The sequence below is a fragment of the Octopus sinensis genome, linkage group LG14, assembly GCF_006345805.1.
Source record: "Octopus sinensis linkage group LG14, ASM634580v1, whole genome shotgun sequence".
Classification (NCBI taxonomy): Eukaryota; Metazoa; Mollusca; class Cephalopoda; order Octopoda; family Octopodidae; genus Octopus; species Octopus sinensis.
Window position 1 is genome coordinate 6,614,073 of NC_043010.1, and position 22,500 is coordinate 6,636,572.

The 22,500-nt window shown below is 36.7% G+C and overlaps 1 protein-coding gene across 3 annotated transcripts in view; it reads right to left on the minus strand.

Annotated features, from left to right (window-relative positions):
- Window positions 1–22,500, minus strand: part of LOC115218747 (putative protocadherin beta-18) — a 169,314-nt gene that overhangs the window by 41,837 nt on the left and 104,977 nt on the right. Inside the window, exon 5 of one of the 3 annotated variants that reach the window (XM_036508572.1) lies at window positions 10,190–10,317. The exons of the other annotated variants lie outside the window; for them this stretch is intronic. The gene's annotated coding sequence lies outside the window, so the exon portion shown is untranslated. Of the gene's footprint in view, window positions 1–10,189; window positions 10,318–22,500 lie in introns of those variants that run through there. 3 annotated transcript variants of the gene reach the window in all.

Genomic DNA, 22,500 nt, shown 5'->3' on the forward strand with positions numbered 1-22,500 from the left:
ACTACCACCACCACAACCACTACCACCACCACCATCAACCACCAACACCACCACCACTACAACCACCACTACCACCACCACCACTACCCCCAACACCACCACCACCACCACCACCACCACCACTACCACCCCACCCCCCACAACCACCACTACCACCACCATCATGACTGGCAGCATCAGACAAAAAAACAACTGTCTTAAACAACAAATAAAAATCACCACCACCACTATCATAACTACCAACTGCCTTTTCCCTAACCCTATTTGAGCTATTCCCTTTCATGTGATGCAGCAGGAGTGGCTGTGTGGTAAGATGCTTGCTTCCCAACCACATGGTTTTGGGTTCAAGTTTACTAACTTTTAGAGGTTGCTTGCATATTTTTACATCATAATTTTTGTCAGACTCACAAGTGATTTTTACATCACATGCACTTAAGCAGGTCCTCTGTAACTTATTACAAAACAGAACAGAGTGGCTGTGTGGTAAGTAGCTTGTTTGTCAACCACATGGTTCCAGGTTCAGTCCCACTGCGTGGCATCTTGGGCAACTGTCTTCTACTATAGCCTCAAGCCAACCAAAGCCTTGTGAGTGGATTTGGTAGACGGAGACTGAAAGAAGCCCGTCGTATATATGTATATATATGTGTGTCTGGGTTTGTCCCCCTAGCATTGCTTGACAACCGATGCTGGTGTGTTTATGTCCCCGTTACTTAGCGATTCGGCAAAAGAGACCGATAGAATAAGTACTGGGCTTACAAAAGAATAAGTCTTGGCGTCGAGTTGCTCGACTAAAGGCGGTGCTCCAGCATGACCGCAGTCAAATGACTGAAACAAGTAAAAGAGTAAAAAGAGAGAGAGAGTACCAAAATTACCTGACTACCTGTACTCTCTATAAAACATGAGAATAAGAACAGGATGGAAAAAGTTTAAGAAGGAATTTCCTCTCAAGGCTATGAAGACATTTCTTGCGTGATTCATGCAGATACAGCGTGATGCTACATGGTAATGAAACCTATGCACTGACTCTTTTTACTCTCTTTTACATGTTTCAGTCATTTGACTGCGGCCATGCTGGAGCACCGCCTTTTAGTCGAGCAACTCGACCCCGGGACTTATTCTTTTTGTAAGCCCAGTACTTATTCTATCGGTCTCTTTTTGCTGAACCGCTAAGTGACGGGGATGTAAACACACCAGCATCGGTTGTCAAGCAATGATAGGGGAACAAACACAGACACACAAACACACACACGCATATATACATATATATATACATATATACGACAGGCTTCTTTCAGTTTCCGTCTACCAAATCCACTCACAAGGCATTGGTTGGCCCAGGGCTATAGCAGAAGACACTTGCCCATATGCCACGCAGTGGGACTGAACCCGGAACCATGTGGTTGGTTAGCAAGCTACTTACCACACAGCTACTCCTGCGCCTAAATCCTACAGAGGATACATAAATGCTGTAAAAGAAACGAATATTCTCTACTAGGTGTGTAGAGCACATGAACAATAGAATACATACAAACTCACACACACACACACACATATATGCAAGTGCATGCATGTTTACATACATGAATGTATACATACAATATATATATAGGCACAAACACATACACATATTTCTGTATTGCCCACAAGGGGCTAAACATAGAGGGGACAAACAAGGACAGACAAAGGGATTAAGTCGATTACATCGACCCCCTTGTGTGACTGGCACTTAATTTATCGACCCCGAAAGGATGAAAGGCAAAGTCGACCTCGGCGGAATTTGAACTCAGAACGTAACGGCAGATGAAATTTTCACTAAGCATTTATCCCGGCGTGCTAACGATTCTGCCAGTTCGCCGCCTTTCGCACAAACACATGCACAATTTAGAGAATCTATTTATTTCGTACAAGAATCAACAGTTCAATATATGCTTGCATGTACGTGTGTGTGAGTGCGTGCGTGTGTGTGTGTGTGTGTGTGTGTGTGTGTGTGTGTGTGTGGTGTGTGTGTGTGTGAGTGCGTGTTGTGTGTGTAAGTAATCTTCATGTGTATCTAGCAAAAGGAAAAAGAACAGACTTCCAATCATAGGATCTGAACCTATTTCTTTACTACCCACAAGGGGCTAAACACAGAAGGAACAAACAAGGACAGACAAACGGATTAAGTCGATTATATCGACCCCAGTGCATAACTGGTACATATTTAATCGACCCAGAAAGGATGAAAGGCAAAGTAGACCTCGGTGAATTTGAACTCAGAACGTAGCGGCAGACGAAATACCGCAAAGCATTTCGCCCGGCGTGCTAACGTTTCTGCACCACTTATCTATCACTTGCCAAGCAATTGTACGTTAACACCTCCAACATAGTCAAAATAAGACAGAAAAATCTTTTTTTTTTTACTTTGGCACATGAGGAAAAATATATACTGTACCTTGTCAGGTACCACTAACTTAATTAAAGAAAATCCTTCATAAATATCCTGACTCTGAAGAGTAGGATAAACGAGGACACATCTTTGATCTCTTTTGGAAAACATATTCTGATTAGGGAAATTACAGAATGAGGGATAACTTCCTTTAGATAACAAAAGTAAAACAAACGACATGGACACGATGGTGTAATTTTGAGAGAGATTTAAGCTAGCGTTAATTCAACAACAAAGGCAAATTGCAAGGATGAATCTAGGATTGAGACTAGATTTACTTTTTTGATGTCTGCTATCCCTCATTAGTTAGCAAGCTAATCATTCCAAGCAGTGGCTAATTCAAGTCTATATCATAAATAAATGTTCATAAATTCCATCACTGTATTTGCTCAAACTTCAGGCAACAGGGGAGATGTTAATGATATTCTTCTTTTTTTTTTTTTTTGTTGAAAACATGATTATGGTAAGACATAAACTTTTGATAATATAACAAATACATGCATACACATATACAAGGTACAAGGACTCAGACTTAATGGAACACACAAATTTATCTATCTATCTATCTATCTATCTATCTATCTATCTATCTATCTATCTATCTATCTAGATCGCCATGTTAATTCGCTAGCCTCTGCACGCATTTTTTTTCTCTCCTTGTTTCTTTCTGTGTTTCTTTTCTGTGTATCTTTCTGTTGAAGAGCGTAGGCTCGAAACGTAAAAGACTTGTTTTATTTATATTCCTGAGCGCCATACTAATACAATTGTTTGTTTGTATTCCACTGCCTTCATCTTTTGTTTATTTTCATAAAGCTTCCGTTATCTGTCTATCTGTCTATCTAATCTATCTATCTATCTATCTATCTATCTATCTACCTACCTACCTATCTATCTATCTATCTGTCTATCTATCTATTATCTATCTATCTATCTATCTATCTATCTATCTATCTATCTATCTAGATCGCCATGTTAATTCGCTAGCCTCTGCACGCATTTTTTTTCTCTCCTTGTTTCTTTCTGTGTTTCTTTTCTGTGTATCTTTCTGTTGAAGAGCGTAGGCTCGAAACGTAAAAGACTTGTTTTATTTATATTCCTGAGCGCCATACTAATACAATTGTTTGTTTGTATTCCACCTGCCTTCATCTTTTGTTTATTTTCATAAAGCTTCCCGTTATCTGTCTATCTGTCTATCTATCTATCTATCTATCTATCTATCTATCTATCTATCTACCTACCTACCTATCTATCTATCTATCTATCTATCTGTCTATCTATCTATCTATCTGTCTATCTACCTATCTATCTATCTATCTACCTACCTGTCTATCTGTCTGTCTGTCTATCTATCACCATGATAGATTGTTAGCCACAACACACATTTTTTTTCTCTCCTTGTTTTTTTCTGTGTCCCTTTCTGTAGAAGAGCGTAGGCTCGAAATGTAAAAGACTTTTTCTATTCCTGAGCGTTATACTAATACATCTGTTTGTTTTGTACATCACCTGTCTTTCTGTCTCCCTCCCTTTGTGTTCACACACACACACACACACATGGCTAGACAGGAAGAAAATATATAGTAGGCATGTGAAAGAAGCATTGTGAATTAAACAAACATTTTGAACATATTTTGTCTTAGTCATGACTTCCAAAGTATTTCAGGGTTGGCTTCCAAGCAGTTTCAAATTTATTCACCTTTCCACTAGAGGGCATCATGAGATGACTTTTGGTGATTTGATACCTATTGCCTAAAGCAAGGATGTTCTCCATGGCAAACTACAATAAAAACAACTTCTTACATCCCAAATTTATTTGAACTGATCTAAATGTTTCTTCTTCTTCTTCTTCTTCTTCTTGTTCTTCTTCATCATCATCATCATCATCATCATCATCACCACGACCACCACCACGACCACCACCACGACCACCACCACGACCACCACCACGACCACCACCACGACCACCACCATCATCATCATCATCATCATCATCGTTTAACGTCCGTTTTTACATGCTAGCATGGGTTCTTTTAAAAAAATGTTTGCTTTCATAATTTACTTATTGTCACTCCCATTGCTTAAATTTATAGGAAGCTGTTTCGTGTTAGAGTAAATAGAAAGACATATATATATGTCGCAGGAGTGGCTGTGTGGCTGTGTGGTAAGTAGCTTGCTAACCAACCACATGGTTCCGGGTTCAGTCCCACTGCGTGGCATCTTGGGCAAGTGTCTTCTGCTATAGCCTCGGGCCGACCAAAGCCTTGTGAGTGGATTTGGTAGACGGAAACTGAAAGAAGCCTGTCGTATATATGTATATATATATATGTATGTTTGTGTGTCTGTGTTTGTCCCTCTAGCATTGCTTGACAACCGGTGCTGGTGTGTTTACGTCCCCGTCACTTAGCGGTTCGGCAAAAGAGACCGATAGAATAAGTACTGGGCTTACAAAGAATAAGTCCCGGGGTCGATTTGCTCGACCAAAGGCGGTGCTCTAGCATGGCCGCAGTCAAATGACTGAAACAAGTATAAAAGAGTAAAAAGAGTAAAAGAGTATATATATACATGATTGGCCATGTTTTTTTTCTCTTTGGAAGGGAGCTTGTGTTGACTGCAACCCACAACAACCAGAGATAGGTAAAGAAACTAAATAGCACTAGTTATGCCTTTTCCGTGCATAGAAACATGAATTATATGTGTGTGCTTGTCTGTATGAAGTGTGTGTAAGTACATGAGTGTGTGCTTGTTTGGGTATTTGATTGATTCAACTATCTTTCTGTCCATCTGTCTTTCTGCTTATCTATCTATATGCACACACACACATACATATGCATATATATTTATGAATGTATATATTCATATAAATATATATATATCCTTAAATATATACATAAGTAATGCATGACTGCATGCGCATTTATATAAGTATATTCATTCATACATATATAGAATATAGATGCATGAATATATAGATGTACATACAATACATTCGCATAATAAAAAATATTTATACACATACATATATATATGTTTGTATGCATGTATACATTCTGAACAAAAATGCAATACATTGAGTAGCATTTATATATATATATAAAAAAAAAAGACAGCAAATTTTAAAAAATACTGAAAGGTACTGCCAGAAATTCCTGCAGGAAAGACCATTTAAACGTATTATAGATTTTCAAATACAATAGCATTGCTAATGAGAGTAGATTCTCACATTGACTTAGCACAGCTCTAACATTACACCTACCAAACTCCAGACTATATTCATTGTTCCTATGAAGTTGTTTATTAAAGAAAGTTACAAATTGCCAACGAGTTGGTAGAATCATTAGCACACCGGGTGAAATGCTTAGCTGTATTTCGTCTGCTGCTACGCTCTGAGTTCAAATTCCACCGAGGTCGACTTTGCCTTTCATCCTGTCGGGGTCGATAAATTAAGTACCAGTTACGCACTGGGGTCGATGTAATCGACTTAATCCGTTTGTCTGTCCTTGTTTGTCCTCTCTGTGTTAAGCCCCTTGTGGGTAGTAAAAAAATAGGTATTTCGTCTGCCGCTACATTCTGAGTTCAAATTCCGCCGAGGTCGACTTTGCCTTTCATCCTTTCGGGGTCGATAAATTAAGTACCAGTTACACACTGAGGTCGATGTAATTGACTTAATCCGTTTGTCTGTCCTTGTTTGTCCTCTCTGTGTTTAGCCCCTTGTGGGTAGTAAAAAAATAGGTATTTCGTCTGCCGCTACATTCTGAGTTCAAATTCCGCCGAGGTCGACTTTGCCTTTCGTCCTTTCGGGGTCGATAAATTAAGTACCAGTTACGCACTAGGGTCCATGTAATCGACTTAATCCCTTTGTCTGTGTTTGTTTGTCCCCTCTATGTTTAGCCCCTTGTGGGCAATAAAGAAATAAGAATGTTATTCCTTGAGCAAGCAGACCATACATAAGTACTCACACGTGTAAGAATTAGTCACTTTATTATATGAAATATGTGAAGAGAATAAGAAAATAGCTATCACCAATTATATATATATTTCTATTCTTTGGTGTAAACTCATTATAAGTATATAGCTGTGCATGTAAGTATATAGTTGTGCATTATAAGTATATAGATGTTGTTGTGTGTGCAATCTGCATGTATGTAAATATTGCATATATATATATATCTTTCTTTCTTTCTTTTCATATATATATATATATGAATGAATATATTCCTGTATGTATGCATGCAGTCATCTATTACTTATGCATTTATCTAATACACTTCTGTATTTTTTAAGTGCTATTAAAATATAATATGTTTATATTTATTGCATGTGAAAGGCTGTGAGCTAACAGGATTGTTGGCATAGCATGTAGGGTAAAATACTTAGTGATATTTCATTTGTCTTTATGTTCTGAGTTCAAATTCTGTTGAGGTTGAGTTTACCTTTCATCCTTTTGGGGTTGATAAAATAAGTACCATTTCAGTACTGGTGTTCATCTAATTGACTTACTGCCTCTAACCCCAAATTGCTGGCCTTGTGTCAGAATTTGAAAATAATATATATCAGGTGTCTCTGCACATCATATACACATACACATGTACATATTTGTGTGTGTATATGTGTGTGTGTGTGTGTGTATTTATCCAGAAATACATGTATACACACACACATGTGTGCGCACACACACACACACACAAATTGCACCTGTAATTCAAAGGCCTAGTTGGATCAAACTGTATCATGCTGGTTCAGCTTGAGAGTTATATTAAGGGCACACATGTCTGTGGAGTACTCAGCCACTTGAACATTACTATAATGAGCCTGGTAGTTCTGTTGACTGAACAACTGAATGCTTATAGTCACACATTTTGATAGTGGTTCATTTTCTTACAGAGAGAGAGAGAGAGAGAGAGAGAGAGAGAGAGCAAAAGAAAGAGAGGCAGACAGATAGATTGAACCACAGCCAGAGAGACAAATAATCAAATGGACAGAAAGACAAAGAGAAAGAGTATAAATATAGTTGAGGCAATAGTATAGTGTGGCTGTGTGGTAAGTAGCTTGCTAACCAACCACATGGTTCCGGGTTCAGTCCCACTGTGTGGCACTTTGGGCAAGTGTCTTCTACTATAGGCTTGGGCCGACCAAAGCCTTGTGAGTGGATTTGGTAGATGGAAACTGAAAGAAGCCCGTCGTATATATGTATATGTATATATATATATATATATATATAATATATATATATATATATATGTGTGTGTGTGTGTGTGTATACATTTGTGTGTCTGTGTTTGTCCCCCCAACATCACTTGACAACCGATTCTGGTGTATTGCGTCCCCGTAATTTAGCAGTTTGGCAAAAGAGACTGATAGAATAATTACTAGGCTTATAAAGAATAAGTCCTGGGGTTGATTTGCTCAACTAAAGGCAGTGCTCCAGCATAGCCACAGTCAAATGACTGAAACAAGTAAAAGAGTAAAAGAGTATTAGAGTTCTGACAGTCTGGCTTTTTGCAGAAAATTTTGAAGGAAAAGGGAAGTTACACAACTAAAACTGCAAACTAAAAGCAATTTATATACACTCTAGCAATCATTTTAGCTTTTAGTTTGACTAGGTATATCTAAGAATACATCATCTGTCTTTTTCTTTAAGGCCACAGGATATGATTTCGCAGAAATTTGGTTGCCACTTCAGGCAAATTTAGCAAATGCATCAATGTATATTTGCTGGTACTTATATGTATTTTTTTCTTAGTGCTTATTCATTGTAAAAATTTATCATAATAACAAACAATGGTTATATTGTACTTCCCTGCAATACACAGCAAACATCTTTATGGATTACCTTCATAATAATGGTGAACCTTTTCTATTATAGACCAGCTAACTTTTATCAGGTTTTTTTTAAAGTATAATCTTTCAATTCTCCAAATTTTCGAATCTAACTGTATTACATCAGCAACAATTCAAGAAGTGCATATATCCTGTGTATTTTGGCTTAAATTCACAAATTGCTGATTCTATCTAACTCTTTTCAGTACCATATCTCAACAGCATGCTAGCTTGGTATATCACTAGTTAGGCATTTTGACATTTAACAGGCATTATAATGGGTTATTCAGCTAACCTAGGTAAATCTCAAAGGATGGTGTTGTTTTTATTGATTTTAAGTATTGTGCTTATTATATTTTCTGTGCAAGTATAGCTGACCTTAACATTGTTCTAAATATAGAGCTGTGATACTTATGATTTGTATGAAAATGTTTACTGGTGAAAGATTGGAAATTTTTTGCTCCGTTGGTCACTACGGTTTTTGTTAGAGTAGGGATTAAGCCAGATGATCTTTCTTATTCTGGTTCAGTTCATTTGTGTACAAGGGAATATATGCGTACGACTGTATGCACATATATGGGGGTGGGTGTAAATATATATATATATATATATATATATAGATACATACACATATATGCACATATATATATGTATGTATGTATGTATATATACACATATATACATACATATATATATAAATACATACACATATATCATCATCGTCGTTTAACGTCCGTTCTCCATGCTAGCATGGGTTATATATATGTATGTATGTATGTATGTTTGTATGTATGTATGTATGTATGTATGTATGTGTATGTATGTATGTATGTATGTATGTATGTATATATGTATGTATGTATGAATGTATGTATGTATGAATGAATGTATGTATGTATCTTTATGTATGTATGTATGTATGTATATATGATGTATGTATGTATGTATGTATGTATGTATGTATGAATGTATGTATGTATGTATGTATGTATGTATGTATGTATAAATGTATGTATGAATGTATGTATGTATGTATGTATGTATGTATGAATGTATGTATGTATGTATGTATGTATGTATGTATGTATGTATGTATAAATGTATGTATGAATGTATGTATGTATGTATGTATATGTATATGAATAGTTATGTATGTAAATAAATACATAATTATATATAAATATTTGTGTGCATGTGTGCTTATATGGCAGTTCGTGATTTAGCGGTTATGGTGTAGTACTCGTGATTGTGAGATTGTGGTTTCAGTTTCTAGTCTGGGCAATGCATTGTGTTCTTGAGCAAAACACTTCTCTTTGCATTGCTTCTGTCCATTCACCTGACAAAAATGAGCAATCTTGCAATAGATCCTATACTGGAGGGAATATATACACCATATACAAGGCGGCGAGCTGGCAGAAACGTTAGCACACCGGGCGAAATGCATTGCCGTATTTCGTCTGCCGTTACGTTCCGAGTTCAAATTCCGCCGAGGTCGACTTTGCCTTTCATCCTTTTGGGGTCGATAAATTAAGTACCAGTTACGCACTGGGGTCGATGTAATTGACTTAATCTCTTTGTCTGTCCTTGTTCGTCTCCTCTGTGTTTAGCCCCTTGTAGGTAGTAAAGAAATATATATACACCATAGAATCAAAGAAACTGGCCTTATTGGCCTATAGCTTGGGATGAATACACACACACACACACACACACACACAAACACACATATAAACAGAGTTAGCAGCTGTAGTAACCAACTAAGGGATAAAATATCCGTAGGTACTATCGGTATCTGATACTGATATATGTTGAGCACACCATATATGTCAAGCACAGGTAACAATAGGATAAGCAAAAGTTTATCAGGAACCAATGCAAATAATTAGAAAATGGAGAAAAGCATAGATTATCCAGTACATCAATAGGACCACATTTAACTCTTCTTTACTAATACAAAGCAAGACATAACAAAGCTAACAGCTGTTTCAGATCAAAGTTCTCAGAATGCAGTCTATACATAAATGTAAGAATAAAATTCTTCATCTTCATAGGGCATTTGAATTAAGGCAACTGATCTTCATCTGAGTGAAAACCAAGAGCATACAATATAAACAAAAGGGAGAAGGAAGAGGTAAGAAAACATGGTTTAGACGAATAGTCTAAAAGCCCAAAACGTAAAGTGGAGTTGACAGGGGTGATGTGTCAAATGGTCTGTCTTGAGCCTATTCAGACAAGGCAGAGTCCATCACTCTCCAAATGTAACTGCAATTATTTTCTTCAAGATGTAGAACAAGAGAGAAAAATATGGAAATATTCAAACATGAAAAAAAAAGAAAAAAAAGGAAAGTAAATGGAAGAAGAAAGAAAGAATCAACTCCAGAACAAGTACGATGTTTGGGGGGACAAACACAGACACACAAACATACACATACACACACATATATATACATATATATGATGGGCTTCTTTCAGTTTCCGTCTACCAAATCCACTCGCAAGGCTTTGGTCGGCCCGAGGCTATAGTAGAAGACACATATATATAAATTTATATAAATAAAGATAAGATCGTTATTTAAATACCGATCTTATCAGGTGATCAGCATGGGAATAAAAACCTTCAAATGTTATAATTATTATTAAAATTATAATTTAAGGTATCTGAGAGATACCACCATGCTGGAAATAGCTGCTATTTCCAGCGTGGTGGTATCTCTTAGATACTCTAAAAAATAATACTTATATATCTATATATATATGCAACAAGCTAGCAGAATTGTTAGTTTGCTGGACAAAATGCTTAGCATCATCTTTCCCAGTGATATATGTATGGAAGATCCAGGAGGGGTTGGCACCAAACCTTGACATTGAGAACTATAGCAGCCCCTGAGCTGGATGTCCCTGCACTGTTCCAAAGGTACCAGCTATACCATCTAGAGTGAAGTTCATGTACTGTGGTAGCTTGGGATTCAAGGACCCATGGTTATTTAATACCTTAGCAAAACATCTGAAGAGTCTACATGGTGTAGGGGTAGATGTTTTCAAGAAACAACTCAGCCTCCTGCTGTCCAAGGTCCCAGCTGTACCTACATCATGGCAGGAATGTTGAACTCCCTCCTTCACCAAAAGCTAATTACAAAAAAATGACCCATTGAAAAGGTGATAACACTGGTGGTGCCCCAGTATGGCCACACCCAGCTGAAGTGCATAACAGAATAAAAGAACAAAGGAATTTGTGTGTATGTATCTATCAGGTGATCTTTCACAGACACACACACACATATATATATGTGTATGCATATATATATATTTATACACACATATACACACATTTATATACACACACACACATATATGTATATACATGTATACTCACATATATACATATGTATGTATGTGTATATATATTATATTTGTGTGTATATATATATGTGTGTGTGTGTGTATGTATATATATATATATGTATATATGTATGTATATATATATATATATATATATAATATATATATATATATACATATATATATATATAATATATATATATATATAATAATAAATATTAGGGAATAAATCCAAATTTACAGGGAAAAAATCAGATTTAGGATTAAATCCAATTTTATTGAAACTGACTTATTGGAAGTCCACCTGAAGATTGTCGATCAAGACAAGAAACGATTGTAGTGGCGGTTTTTTTGACTATTTATTAAAATTTTATGTATTGATTAAGTCTTTCCTTGTTTGTTTTGCAAAATAGTGGTTTTGTCTCTAATAATATTTTATATATATATATATAATATATATATATACATACATACATACATACATATATAAAATATGGATTAGAGATAAAGCCACTATTTTGCAAAACAAACAATGATAGACATAAACCAAAACATAAAAAACAAATAAAATATATTTTTATGAAACATTTAACTAGATCACCACACACACACACCACACACATATATATATATGTGAATATATAAAATACAGGATATGTGTCTGTCTGTGAGTTTGTCATATTGTTAAAACTCAAGATTTACCCAACCGATTTTAATGAAATTTTATACATGTATAGCATAGTGTTCATGGAGTGCCATGGGCCAAAACAATTTTCAGTTTCTTGCCTAATGTGGGCCTAGGGGCAGATAAATTGCATGTTTAAAGCATTTTTGCAGCATTAAGGCCAAGAACATGAAGAGTATCCAGTCACTTTCCTCCAAATTTGCAACAAACATTAATCAGGCTTATCAAATTGCTGCTAACTAAAAAAAATTTCCAACGCTGACTATGGTCCCACAAAATGCAGATTAATCAGATTTGAGTATACTGTCCAGGGTTTTTATCTTTGTTTCAGGCCATTTTCTGACTATGAAATATTGACACTACTCATGCATTATAAGTAGCGTATAATATTTCATGAAAACCATTTTTGTCCAATTTGGCAGAGGAAATGAGAAGAACATTAAAATTTTTGTCGGTGCCCTGTTGATGCTTCATGTTACCATCCCACACATCACCAGGCTGTGTGTGTGTGTAGCAGTTGGGTAAAGGCACCACAAACCCATTCATCCATTCTCCAGAACTACCCTGTTGATGTTTCATGTTTTCAACACAGCATGGCCCGGCAGCATGTCTGCTTTCTGTGTCATCGATGTCTAATGCAAAATGTTCGTATAATGTAAAATGTTCGTACAAAGAAACAAACTGCTGTTGTGACTCACAGCCATTTGCGTTTGACCACTTCCGGAAGCTACGCCTACCATCTGCAATTAGTCCCCACCCACTGTGTTCCCTCCCCCTTTAGTCACATGAGTAAATATAGGGTGTCCCAGAATTAATGATGATTTGAGTAAAATTGGATGCATTTTTTAAAAAACTCACTTTTATTTATGTTTAGCATGTTCAATATGTATTAAAAGTGTATAAATTTTGAATTTTGTTTACAATTTTATTTTCATTCCTGTTGGGCCCCTCTTATTTGTCTATGACAGCCTTTTTTCAATTTGGCAGCAATCATTTTCTTTACCTCTGTCCCCAAGATAGAACAATCATTTAGCTGTGTCCATAGCTTACATTGGATACATCTTATGGAGTTTCTACCTACACTTTTCCTACAGATCGAGCTGGGCCATCTACCTGAAGGGTGTTTGCCTTCCTACTTTCTAGGACTTTGTGTTTGCTACCTTGATTCTAAGGCCCTTCGATCCTAAATCTTGCTTCCACACCTGAAATTTCTTCTCTAGTTCTGGTAGTGATTCTGCTATAAGGACCACGTCATTCATGTAGAGGAGCTCCCAGGGGCAACGTGTCTTGAATTCCTGTGTTATTGCCTGGAGAACTATGATGAATTAGAGGGAACTGAGGGCTGATCCTTGGTGGACCCCTACTTCTACCTGGAATTCTTCACTATACTCATTGTCAACCCTAACCTTACAAATGGCACCCCAGTATTGGGCCTGTACAGCCCTTATTAACCATTTGTCAATCCCTAGTTTCCGCACATATATATATATATATTCAAACACACACATGCACACACACACACACACCATCCGACCGTGGCCATTGCCAGCTTCGTCTGGTCCCCGTGCTGGTGGCACGTAAAAAGCACCATCCAATCGTGGCCGTTTAACAGCCTCGTCTGGCACCTGTGCCGGTGGCACGTAAAAAGTACCCACTACACTCATGGAGTGGTTGGCGTTAGGAAGGACATCCAGCCGTAGAAACACTGCCAAATCAAGATTGGGCCTGGTGCAGCCTTCTTGTTTCCCAGACCCCAGTTGAACCATCCAACCCATGCCAGCATGGAAAGCGGACGCTAAACGATGATGATGATGATCATCATCATCATCAGCATCATATATTTGTACATACCCGACATATACAGAGAGACACACACACAAGAATGACTCAGTTTACTTGGAATGTGGTTACTTAAGCAGGATTTTTCTTTTTATCATGTTATCTTATCATTATTAATCCTTTATATATTTGTACCCTATTTTGCCCTATCCTAGCTTTTTATGAAACATGACCTGCAAAAAAGAAAAAAAACACTGAGAAAATGACACACAGCCACACACACATGCACCATCTCATATATGTGTATATGTAGATAAAAAAAAAAAAAAGAGAAGGGGTTTCGTGTAGACAAAGAAGGATTACAAAGCCTGATTAAATCATTAATTGGCAGATGGGTAGAAATTTAATCATCGGCTGATACATCCACTAAAGTAGGTCCTGGAGTAGGTATGGTTAGCTAGTATGATACAGAATATTATGCTTATCCCCTGCCCCTACTTACAGCGTGAAATTCATCGAAAGATGGTTTTAGAAAGCGTTACTCTTATCAATATTATAAGGTAATAGGTGCAGACACGGTGGTGTGGTTAAGAATCTAGCTTTGCAGCCATGTGGTCTCGGGTTCAGTCCCACTTGAGCAAATGTCTTCTATTATAACCTCAGGTTGACCAAGGTATGTGTGTGAATTTGGTAGGCATAAATTGCTGAAGTCCATTATGTTTGTGTATATATATGTATATATATATATATAGTAAAAAATAATTGCCAACTATATGTAGCAGTCCCATAGAGGATGATGCTAGTGTTGTTTTAGCCCCGGGAGGACATATGGCATAGTGGTTAAGAGCGCAGGCTAATAACCCCAAGATTCCTATTTCGATTCCAATCAGTGACCTGAACAATAACAATAATAATAATAATAATAATAATAATAATGATAATAATAACATAAAAAAAAAATCCTTAGGAATGAGAACCCTGGTTCGAAATTTCCCCAAGACACCTGAAGAAGGTTGGAGGGTATATAAGCCGAAATGATGTATTAACAACAAACAAGATGAGGACAAATATCCATCGAATGTAAATAATGTAAATAATGGTGCTGGTGTGTTCAAATTCCTGCCAATAGAATAAGTAGCAGGCTTTAAAAAATAAGTACTGAGGTTCATTTGTTTAAAGAAACCCTTCAAGGCAGTGCCCTAGCATGAATGCTGTCTAATGAATGAAATAGTAGATGAAAGGGAGTATTTTATGCTGTTGTGAGGATGGATTGATCACCAATTTTGTCAGGATTGTGGTGTTAGATGTGTGTTGCATTGTTGAAGACCATCATGTGGTTTAGCTGGCTGCATGTATAATAAATGAAGCAGCTCGCAAACTCTTAACTTTTAGCATATTTATTGCTGGACATGATTTACTGCATTGGCTGTTTACAAAAGAAAGATGCTGATAATATATAACTGCTGACTAGAATGAGAGAACCATACTGTGTCTTGTAGAAGGCTATAGCTGTGGTATATCATGTGTGGGTGTCTGAAGTTGTTTCTTTCTCCAGGTGGTCTGGTCTTTGTAGTCTGCCTTCTGTGAATGCCAAAGGGGGTCTACACAAATGACTGAGTTCATCTAGTCAGTGGTCTAGTCTGCTGAGGCTGTCTGGCTGTGTTGGGTACCAAACAGTTTTTATAGGGTGAAAAGAGAGCAAATTTAAAAGCATCTAAGGAACTATACCACATCACACCACACCATAACTTCATGCGGATTGGTAGAATTTATAGATCATTTACATGAAACTCATGATTCCTAATTGAATATCTTGCAGTTGGAGTTTGAAGCCTTGTAATGTGATAATTCAAATTGCTAGAAGCAGCAGTTATATCTCACTCAAATCATAACTTATTATTTAAGGAAAAAAAACCCAGACAAAATGGAAAAATCGTCTTATATATAGTGTACCTGAAAAAAATTACTAGCTGATCATGGCTTGGACACTTTTCATTATTGGTTAGCTAACTACAGCAATAACAACATCAACAACAATAACAACAAAAGCAATAACAATACAACTACAACTAATTCTACATCTACAACTACAATTTAAGATAGCAACAATAAAAGAACAAAAATAAGCAACTGAATATATAATGCCAACATACATAAACACACACTGATTTATACATACATTGCTATTACACACACAACTCATAAACACCATATTGCTATACACATTATATACACACAAAGGCAGAAAGAAAGCCTCAATAAGGGCCATTCAATCAGCTAGAAATAGCAGCTAGATCACCTTCAGTTCATTCCATAGCATCAGTAATGTTACATTAGATAATACAGCATGAGAAAATTTATGATTGTTAGGAATGGTCATATCTGGAATGCCTTTGATCATAAATCAGTATGATCGATGTCAAGCTGGGGTTAAACAACAACAACAACAGCAACAACAACATGAGCACAAAGAAATCAGTCAGAAACTGTCACAAAGGAACTCATTAAGCTATGTCTACACATGTAGCATACTATGCAAAAAAAAACCCCCACATGCACACATGTATAAATGCACAGACACATACATACAGATACACAGATTCACAGGCACATACTTACACATGAACACACTCTTTCATATTGACACACAAATGTTCATACACACACACATGCACACATGTACATACTTATACATGCACAGACATAGAAACTTACATACGCACACAGATTTTCAAACAGATATATTTGAGCACACACACACTCACATACACACACACGCACACACACACACACACACACATGTATTCACATGTGCACACACATACGCAAAAACACATATACATACATATAAAAGTTCATTATTTGTTTTGCCAGTAAATGAGGAGCATTGAATATTTGAAAACTAAACAGATATATTGAGATCAATGAACAGTTCACAGGCTTCTGATGAAAGACTTTGATACATATAACAAATTAATTAATTAAATGATAATTAATTAATTAATTAAGAAGTGAATAATGATTACACTTAGTGTTTATCATTGTCAAAGATTGCTCCCAAAATATACACTCAAACATGCACACATACTCACACACATACATGCATGTGCACACACACACATTTTCCTGGTATGTGTCGATGTGTGTGTGTGCATATATATAAATATATATATATATATGTATGTATATATATATATATATGTATATATATATATGAAACACGTTCGCTTTATCTCTACAGATATTTTATGAGACCCTACCAGTAATTAACACACACATGCACACACACACACATGCATGCACGCACACACACAAACACACACATACACATACACACACACAGACACACATATATAGAGAAAGATATGTATATGAAATATTAAATATACATATATCTACATTAAATATATTATATCCTCTATCCACTGTGTATGCCTAAAATGATTCATTTATGTATACATACATACAAATACACACACACACACACATACACATGATATATACATACATCTGTGCATGTGTATATATATAAGTACATATATGTGTGTGTGTGTGTATGTGAGTATATATATATATATATATTAGAAAAACCACCTTTTATCAATTCAAAATGAAAAATTAAATTACACCATCTAGAAAATTACATATAATAGGAAGATTAAATATAAGATGAAAAATATAACGATGATTAATTATATATATAATTATTATGTATATATATATATATATATATATATATATTACTTGTTTCAGTCATTAAAATGTAGTCATGCTGGAGCACTGCCTTGAAAAATTCTAGTTAAATCAGTCGAGCCCAGTCAACTGATTTTAACCTGGGGCTTACTCTATCAGAGTCATTTGCTGAACCACTAAGTTACAGGGATGTAAACATACTGAAACCAGTTGTCAAGCAGCAATGGGGGACAAACAAAGACACAAAGACACACTCATATAAATACAAGTTTCTTTCAGTTTCTCTCTACCAAATCCATTTACAAGGCTTCCCTCAGTCTGAGGTTATGCAATAGTAGACACTTGTCCAAGGTGTCAAGCAATGATACTGAACTTAGTAAGAAACTGGAAAATGCAATATACTATCTTTATTGGACTATATCATGCATGCAAAGATACATGCATAGATACATACATAGATACATACATAGACACAGACACACACACAACTGCTTCAAGACCTCCAGCTGCTATATCTGGATTACAACTCTCTTTACTCTTTTACTTGTTTCAGTCATTTGACTGCGGCCATGCTGGAGCACCGCCTTTTGTCGAGCAAATCGACCACAGGACTTATTCTTTGTAAGCCCAGTACTTATTCTATCGGTCTCTTTTGCCGAACCGCTAAGTGACGGGGACGTAAACACACCAGCATCGGTTGTCAAGCGATGTTTGTGGTGGACAAACACAGACACACAAACATATACATACATATATATATATACATATATATGACGGGCTTCTTTCAGTTTCTGTCTACCAAATCCACTCACAAGGCTTTGGTCGGCCCGAGGCTATAGTAGATTTATACCAATAATAATTGGAGGAATTGGTTTTGTAAGTAAAATGCCTAACTGTCAGTCTGGATAAGCTTGGATTTTCAGAAAAGGAAATCAACCAACTGATTCACACACATTACAGAAACGGTTTGTAAGCAGAACAGGGTAACTCTGCAAGACCTTTCTCAGGCTTAAAATCTGACATCGTTTCCGTTATCTACATTCTGAAGATGGAGACTTATATCTTTGTTAGAAACCAGCACCTTCCACAACGGAAGAATTTAAATGATTAAAAGCAGAGGACACCATATATGTTTGTTTGTTCCTTCTCGAGCCATGCCTGGCTCATAAGGGCCGGTTTCCCGGTTTCCTTGGTGTATAGGTTCCCCACCTGGACAGGATGCCGGTCCATCGCAGGTGAGCTGCAAGATGCAGGAGGAAAGAGTGAGAGAAAGTTGTGGCAAAAGAGTCAGCAGAAGTTCGCCATTACCTTCTGCCGGAGCCGTGTGGAGCTTAGGTGTTTTGCTCATAAACACACGCATCGCCCACTCTGAGATTTGAACCCGCGATCCCTCGACTGCGAGTCCGCTGCTCTAACCACAAGGCCATGTGCCTCCACAGACATATATGCATACATACTTACATACACACATACACACATACATACATACATACATACATGCATGCATGCATACACATACATACATACATACACACATACATACATACATACATACATACATACATACATACATACATACACACATACGTAATGTATATAAGTTAATACTGCTTCTGTTTGTGCTTCAAATGGTGTCATTTTATACATGTTTGTGTGCATGTATGTACATACACATATATATATATATGTGTATGTGTGTGTGTGTATGTCTGACTAATGGGAAAGTGGATGTTAGGACAATGGTGACAATTTTGATGATGATGATGTGTGTGAATGCATATGCATATATCTATATATATATATGCATTTATATGTTTATGTACGCTCATTATCTGTTTGTTTAAAACTAAGTTAATGGGTGGCTGATGTGTTTGATGTGATGTTAAAATTAGCATTCTGATCAAGCAGAAGTTAATCTTTAAGGAAGGGAGAGGGAGAGAGATGTATTATTAGTGAAATGATATTTAAATACATACATATATATACATATATATAAATCAGATGGACAGACTTGCTTATTAACTGGTGGTCTAATCCTTCAATAATCTCCGTGGCTGTTGTCATGATAATAATACCATTATAAGGAAATTGAAATACATAATAATATATCATCAAACTTAATCTGGCATAATTTACAATAGTAATAGTAATGGAAATTCACTGGTAGAGACCAGACTCCAATAGTATTGTGTAGCACCTGAATAAAATATAATAAGTACAATACTGGTGTTTCACTGCAGGTCATCAGGCAGAAATTGTTGTTTAATTTAAGTCAGCCCTAATCATACTAACTTATGATTAAGAGGAATGAAATAGCAGTCATGAGAGTATCAGATAGAATGCCTTGTGGGGTTTACCTTGGTTCTCTATGCTCGGGGTTTAAATCTCATTGAGGTCAATTTTTACCTTTCATTCTTTTGGGAGTACCTCTTTTACTCTTTTACTTGTTTCAGTCATTTGACTGCGGCCATGCTGGAGCACCGCTTTTAGTCGAGCAAATCGACCCTGGGACTTATTCTTTGTAAGCCTAGTACTTATTCTATCAGACTCTTTTTGCCGAACTGCTAAGTTATGGGGACGTAAACACACCATCGGTTGTCAAGTGATGTTGGGAGGGGGGACAAACAGAAACCCATAAACATATACACACACATACATATATATATATATACATACATACGAGGGGCTTCTTTCAGTTTCCGTCTACCAAATCCACTCACAAGGCTTTGGTCTGCCCGTGGCTATAGTAGAAGACACTTGCCCAAGTTGCCACGCAGTGGGATTGAACCCGGAACCATGTGGTTGGTAAGCAAGCTACTTACCACACAGCCACTCCTGTACCTATATTGATGAAAATAAATGCACCAATCCAGGACCGTAGATTTGGTGTGACTGAAATGTGCAGGCGTGGTTGTCTGGTCGAAAAGCTTACTTCCCAACTATGTGGTCTTGGATTCAGTCCTACTGGGTCATATCTTCTACTATAGCTCTGGGCCTACTAAAGGTTTGTGAGTGGATTTGGCAAAAAGAAACTGAAAATAAACCTCTTGTATAATGTGTGTGTGCAATGTGTGTGTGTGTGTTTGCATACATGTGTGTGCATGTGTATGTGTTTACATGTACCTTTACCTTGCAATTATATGATGCTTGTAAAGAAGCATCACCAACATACAAGCAGCGTTGTTCATTTCCAGTTTGCTGTGTAAAACATATCAGGCCAAGGGAAAATGTTACTTTGCTTGGAAAGAAACAAGGGTTGGTAACAAGAAAGGCATCCAGCCATATAAAATCTGCTTCAATAAATTCTGTCCGACCCACGCAAGCATGGAAGAGCAAATGTTAAATGATGATGATGATGATAACGATGATGTAAGAATGTCACGCTGATGCCTTGTGGTATTTGTCCTGGTTCTTCAGTATTAGACTTATGCTGTTCAGTTTAGCATCAACATCAAGTAGTTTGGGTGCCTTTAGCACAATCCGTTATGTTGTCATCAGCCCAAAAATTCTATGGATTTCTTCTAAACTAATTATTTTCCAGCTATAAAAAATATCTTGTTTCATAAAATGTTCAGTTTTTACCCTTGGGTTATGATTGTAGAGGCACATGGCCTTGTGGTTAGGGCAGCGGACTCGCGGTTGAGAGATCGTGGGTTCGAATCTCAGACCGGGTGATGTGTGTGTTTATGAGCGAAACACCTAAGCTCCGCACGGCTCTGGCAGAAGGTAATGGCAAACTTCTGTTGACTCTTTCACCACAACTTTCTCTCATTCTTTCCTCCTGCACCTTGCAGCTCACTTGCAATGGACTGGCGTCCCGTCTGGGTGAGGAACCTATATGCCAAGAAAACCGGGAAACCAGCCCTATGAGCCAGGCATGGCTCGAGAAGGAGAATGGTTTATGATCACCTAAGACTAGAAGTTTTAAGACTTTCGAAATAAGTAAGCAAATAAATAAATGTATATGCATATTCTATGTACCTGCTTTCATATTCCTTAATTGCAAATTCAAACTTTTAATCCAACTAAATATAAAGAAATGGTTATCTCCTTCTTACTATCTGTCTGCTTGGGGGCTCCATGCATTTAAATCAAGACCATTCATTATTACTTTATGGAAGAATTTTCTCTTCATTATGTTGCAAAGATATTGCTTACTAATGATTTTCAATATTGGAGAAAGCCTCAGATTTGGTAGGAGAGAAAAAGTCAATTATATCGACTCAATATTTGAATGCTACTTTATATTAATATCCCTGCAGGGATGGAAAACAAAGGTTACCTCAGCTAAATTTGAACTCAAAATGTAAAGAGCTGGAACAAATGCTGCAAGAAATTTTGTCCAATGCTATATTAAATTCTGCCAAATGTTATCTTAATAAACCTTTCCTAACTCTTGACAGTCTATAAATTAAAATATCTGGACATTGTATCTCATTAGAAATATAGTCATGTGAGGGTTAAAGTTGTTTACATTTTTCATCTTTTTAATTTGCTAAGTGTTGAGGTGGGGGCAGAGTCCAATGCTTTTACAGGACATTTCACACTGATGTGATAAATGCTATTGATATTTCACTTAAATTAAGGCAACGAGCAAACAGAATCGTTTGCATGTCAGGTAAAATACTTGGTGCCATTCTGTCCATCTTTACGTTCTGAGTTCAAATTGCATGGAGGTTGGCTTTGCCTTTCATCCCTTCCAAAGCTGATAAAATTAGTACCAGCTGAGCACTAGAGTCGATGTAATCAACTTTGAAACCAATTTTTC